Source organism: Leucoraja erinacea, chromosome 5, assembly GCF_028641065.1.
Source record: "Leucoraja erinacea ecotype New England chromosome 5, Leri_hhj_1, whole genome shotgun sequence".
In the NCBI taxonomy this organism is placed as follows: domain Eukaryota; kingdom Metazoa; phylum Chordata; class Chondrichthyes; order Rajiformes; family Rajidae; genus Leucoraja; species Leucoraja erinaceus.
The window spans coordinates 15,100,500-15,106,499 of NC_073381.1; the positions used below are offsets into that span (position 1 = coordinate 15,100,500).

At 47.7% G+C, this 6,000-nt stretch overlaps 1 protein-coding gene across 2 annotated transcripts in view; it reads left to right on the forward strand.

The window, feature by feature from the left end:
* Window positions 1-5,376, forward strand: part of khdrbs2 (KH domain containing, RNA binding, signal transduction associated 2) — a 393,514-nt gene extending 388,138 nt beyond the window's left edge. For both annotated transcript variants that reach the window (XR_008723423.1, XR_008723424.1), the window contains exon 15: window positions 5,075-5,376. The gene's annotated coding sequence lies outside the window, so the exon portion shown is untranslated. The remainder of the gene's footprint in view (window positions 1-5,074) is intronic.
* The last annotated feature ends 624 nt before the right edge of the window (window positions 5,377-6,000 follow it).

The following is a 6,000-nucleotide window of genomic DNA, read 5'->3' on the forward strand; positions in this document are numbered from 1 at the left end:
CGCGGTTGGAAGTGGGGCCGGCCCCGCGAGGCCCTACGCCTCAAGCCACCAGGTTTGGTCACGCTAGACGCATGCAATAGCATGCTGGTGGGACAGGCCCTAAAGTCCTTTTAGTACATGCTAATGAATGTGCCTATTCCCAACACTCTACATGGAGCCGTGTTGACACTACCATCTGCTTTATCCTTCCGCCTATTAATCCAGCCTTTTCTTAAACTTGTGTACATTTGGACCTCAGCTGTATCTTAGTGGTACTGAATCAGCCACTTTAACCCTTTCTCTGGGTGTATTTTGTTCGTGAGTTTTCTAATGCTGGTCAATTTTGGAGTGCCCCTCCACGAAACAGATTCCCTGCCATTCGCCCTAACAAACACTTTCATAAACTTCAAGACTTCTACAGGCCACTGCCCGCTTTTCTGTATTAAACCCATTCCTTACTTTGAACAGAAGGAATGGGTGACTTTTTTGAAGAAGGGTCCCGACCCGAAACGTCACCCATTCCTTCTCTCCAGAGATGCTGCCTGTCCTGCTGAGTTACTCCAACATTTTGTGTCTATCTTCACCTTAAACAACCATCTGCAGTTCCTTCCTACACCTTACTTTGAACTGATGACTCGCTTGTGGAAATTGGTACGGCTCAGATCCTTCCCCTTCATGGAAATCTGTTCTAAATTTCATTCATTTTGTTCATAGAAACAAAGAAATTAGGTGCAGGAGTAGGCCATTCGGTTCTTCGAGACTGCAACGCCATTCAATATGATCATGGCTGATCATCCAACTCAGTATCCCATCCCTGCTTTCTCTCCATACCCCCTGATCCCTTTAACCACAAGGGCCACATCTAACTCCCTCTTAAATATAGCCAATGAACTGGCCTCAACTACCTTCTGTGACAGAGAATTCCACAGATTCACCACTCTCTGTGTAAAAAGTGATTTTCTCATCTCGGTCCTAAAAGACTTCCCTCGTATCCTTAAACTGTGACCCTTAGTTCTGCACTTCCCCAACATCGGGAATAATCTTCCTGCATCTAGCCTGTCCATCCCCTTAAGAATTTTGTAAGTTTCTATAAGATCCCCCCTCAATCTTCTAAATTCTAGCGTGTACAAGCCGAGTCTATCCAGTCTTCCTTCATATGAAAGTCCTGCCATCCCAGGAATCAGTCTGGTGAATCTTATCTGTACTCCCTCTATGGCGAGAATGTCTTTCCTCAGATTAGGAGACCAAAACTGTACGCAATACTCCAGGTGTGGTCTCACCAAGACCCTGTACAACTGCAGTAGAACCTCCCTGCTCTGATACTCAAACCCTTTTGCTATGAATGCTAACTTACCATTCGCTTTCTTCACTGCCTGCTGCACCTGCATGCCTACTTTTAATGACTGGTGTACCATGACACCCAGGTCTCGTTGCATCTCCCCTTTTCCTAATCGGCCACCATTGAGATAATTGTATACTTTCCTGTTTTTGCCACCAAAGTGGATAACCTCACATTCATCCACATTATACTGCATCTGCCATGTATTTGCCCACTCACCCAGCCTATCCAAGTCACCATGCAGCCTCCTAGCATCCTCCTCACAGCTAACACTGCCTCCCAGCTTCGTGTCATCCGCAAACTTGGAGATGTTGTAACATCTGTTGGAATGTTGAAATGTTGCATTCACTTCCCTCATCCAGATCATTAATATATATTGTAAATAGCTGGGGTCCCAGCACTGAGCCTTGCGGTACCCCACTAGTCACTGCCTGCCATTCTGAAAAGGACCCGTTTACTCCCACTCTTTGCTTCCTGTCTGCCAGCCAGTTCTCTATCCACATCAATACAGAACCCCCAATACCATGTGCTTTAAGTTTGTATACTAATCTCTTAGTGCTTCGTATCTTGCTCTTCTGAATATTTGTGAAGCCGAGAATAAGTTGAAGCATTCAACACCGAGGTCTTCAGTTTTCCTCAATTTCTTGCTGGTTATGTAAAGGGCCTGTCCCACTTTAGGAGTTTACCCAAGAGCTCTCCCGCGTAAGTACGTAGAATGTACGTAGCGGGTACGTCGGAGCTCAGGACGTCTCTTAGCGGCTCGTAACGCTAACGGCAGGTACTCGGGAAATGCGGTAAGCTCGTGAAGATTTTTCAACATGTTGAAAAATGTCCACGAGAGCCCCGAGTACCTACGAGAGGCTATTACCATAATTCTCCGAGTTCGACTCAGGGGAAACTCGGGAGAACTCTTGAATTACCTCGTACAGTGGGACAGGCCCTTTACTGTAATATGGTCAATTAAATGAAATCACTTTGCTGGCAAATTATAGCTGTTTTTAACCTTTCACGACTGATCTCTGCTTGTAATTGGAGAAGCTGCAGGAGAGGAATAGGGCCAAAAGGTATCCAAAAAAGAAAGCAGGCCAATTATATATTGGTACGATAGACTAGAGCATTGAATCCCTTGTGGGAGACACAACTATATAATAACACGCAACAACAGAACCCACAGGCAAGGGGAACTAAGACACTCTTGGAAAAGAGCAAGAATGCAATGGCCTTTCTTGATCAACATCACAGGTTACATGGACAGCAGTGAGCTGCTAATTGTTTTAGTTTTGCTGATTGACTTTGCATATGGTCAAGACAGTAATGGCTGAACCTGATCTCAGGCTGTTGTACTACTACAAACCCACTGACTCCCACAGCTATCTTGACTACACTTCTTCCCAACCTGCTTCCTGTAAGGACTCCATCCCCTACTCCCAATTCCTCCGTCTACGCCGCATCTACACCCAGGATGAGATGTTCCAGACCAGGGCATCAGAGATGTCCTCATTCTTTAGGAAAACGTGGGTTCCCCTCTCCGACTATAGATGAGGCTCTCACCAGGGTCTCCTCTATATCCCGCAGCTCTGCTCTTACTTCCCATCCCCCTACTCGTAACAAGGACAGAGTCCCCCTTGTCCTCACCTTGCACCCCATCAGGTGCCACATACAACAAATAATCCTCCGACATTTTCGCCACCTCTAGCGAGATTCTACCACTGGCCGCATCTTCCCATCTCCTCCCCTTTCTGCTTTCCGTAGAGACCGTTCACTCTGTAACTCCCTGGTCAATTTGTCCCTTCCCAACCAGACCACCCCCTCCCCGGGTACTTCCCCCTGTAACCGCAGGAAATGCTGCACCTGTCGCTTTGCCTGCCCCCTCGACTCCATCCAAGGGCCCAAAGAGTCTTTCCAGGTGCGGCAGAGGTTCACCTGCATCTCCTCCAACCTCATCTACTGCATCCACTGCTCTAGGTGTCAACTTCTCTACATCGGTGAGCCCAAGTGTAGGCTCGGCGACAGCTTTGCCCAACACCTCCGCTCAGTCCGTCTTAACCAACCTGATCTCCCGGTGGCTCAGCACTTCAACTCCCCCTCCCATTCTGAATCTGACCTTTCTGTCCCGAGCCTCCTCCATTGCCAGGGTGAGGCCCAGCGTAAATTGGAGGAACAACACCTCATATTTCGCTTGGGTAGTTTACACCCCAGTGGGATGAACATTGACTTCTCTAATTTCAGGTGGTCCTTGCTTTCTCCTCCTTCCTCTCCCCTTTCCCAGCGCTCCCACACAGCCTACTGTCTCTGCCTCTTCCTTTCTCCATAGATGCTGCCTCACCCGCTGGGTTTCTCCAGCATGTTTTGACTACTTCAGGCTGTTGTACGTGTGTTATGTCATCTTTGGTCCTTCCTGCTGGAACAAAGAGCATTGCTGGTTTAAAGCAGCAATTATGGGACTTGGAATGACACACCAGAAAATGGACTGGTGTTACCTAGTGTTGGGTGAAGGAGTGCAGTACACTACAACTGATGCAGTCGTGTACGGGGTGAGCACTGGGTGAGCGGAATCGATTGGGCTGAAGGGCCTGTTTCTGCGCTGCAATCACTAAGTCTAAAGTCTAAAGTGATGACTGTCCAGCAGGCACCCAGGACCTTTATTCAATAATGAGATTCACCCGGTGGGGAGGGGGTGGGAGGGGTGGGGGGGGGGGTAGGGCGAGAACGATGGGGGATCTGGCGGGGAGGGAGGGGGGGGAGGGGGGGGTTGATGCCACATGCGGCAGCAGGCAGTAGATAGATCTGCTCGGTGAACTTGTGTAACTTTGTCAGCAGCAAAACATGGCGACACTTATGTACTACCTAGGTGAGGTCTGCTGCATGGTTTTACTGGGCTGCATGCAAAACAAAGCATTTCACTGCACCTAGGTACATGTGACAAAAAAGTATCATTGAAGCATTGAATGTCTTGCACAATAGATTTCCCCCCGGTGCAGCTCTGGAGGGAGGTGATATCGTGGATTATGGTCTCTGGAATGGGACTTGAAGCCAGTACTGTTTGACTTGAAGCCAAGTGTGCTTTTACATGTGGAACGTCCAACTCACAAGCCCCTTAAAACCTGGAGGCAGGCTCGGAACTGTTTAGTTTTTTTAGTTTAGAGATACAGTCCCTTCGGCCCACTGAGTCCGCGCCGACCAGCGATTCCTTGTAGACTAACACTATCCAACACACACTAGGGACAATTTACATTTATGCCAAGCCACTTAGCCTACAAACTTGTACGTCTTTGGAGTGTGGGAGGAAACCGGAGCTTCCCGGAGGCCACGGGAAGAACATAAAACTCCACACAGACAAGCACCCGTAGTGAGGATCCAACCCAGGTCTCTGGCGTCGTAATGCAGCGACACTACCCGCTGCGCCACTGTGCTGCCATAACTGAGGGTAGTTGAGGCCACTTCATTGGCTATATTTAAGAGGGAGTTAGATGTGGCCCTTGTGGCTAAAGGGATCAGGGGGTATGGAGAGAAGGCAGGTACGGGATACTGAGTTGGATGATCAGCCATGATCATATTGAATGGCGGTGCAGGCTTAAAGGGCCGAATGGCCTACTCCTGCACCTAATTTCTATGTCTAACTGCTTGGAGTGTTGGAAGTGAATATTTTAAAGCAATTATTTCCACCTTACTAACGTTACAAGAGGGGCGAGATTACTGGAGGGATTCGCGCGGGCGGCCTCATCTCAAGACTAACTTGCTTTTCCCTTCTTTCAGGCACAGAGCAGTTCACTGTCGATGACCCAAACAAAATCTTAACAATACAAAACAGGAAACTACAGTGGCTGATAATAACAGAAGAACGCTTAATGGTTGATGTTTTCCTCTCTTCCATGAATCCAATTGAAATAAACAGGTTTACACCTTCATTAAAATAATACACGGGGAACTCTCTGAAAGCATTAAGCCATCACGCATTGTTAACACAATCTCTCGCATGTACAGCTGGTTTGACTTGGTCCATAAGGTTTATTTTGTATTGAAAATAAATTCATTACTCCTGCGATCATTAAACAGAATTGAAGTGCGTGAAACCCTTATTTCACAATAATAGGCCTCAATTCTGTGGTTCTAAGTCATTCTGACATGGTCTTCAGACAGTGTTTGCCTTCCTGTTCTACGGTGGATGCTGTCTGTTCTAATACGATACGATATGATACAATAGAACATTATTCATCCCAGGAGGGAAATTGGACTGCGAACAGTCATTAAACACAAAATGAGGGGGGTGGGGAGGGGATGAGTTGTACAGTTTGATAGCCGCAGGGAAAATGCATCTGCTGTGGTGTTCTGTACTGCATCTTGGTGGAACCAGTCTGTTGCTGAAGGTACTCCTCAGGTTGACCAGTGTGTCATGGAGGGGGTGAGCCGTATTGTCCAAGATGTTCCACAGTTTGAGGAGCGTCCTCCCCTCCAAGACCAACCTCCAGTGAATCCATCTCTGCCCCCAGGACAGAGCCAGCCTTCTTCAGGGGGGATTGAGGGGGGATCTTATAGAAACGTACAAAATTCTTAAGGGGTTGGACAGGCTAGATGCAGGAAGATTGTTCCCGATGTTGGGGAAGTCCAGAACAAGGTGTCACAGTTTAAGGATAAAGGGGAAATCTTTTAGGACCGAGATGAGAAAAACATTTGTCACACAG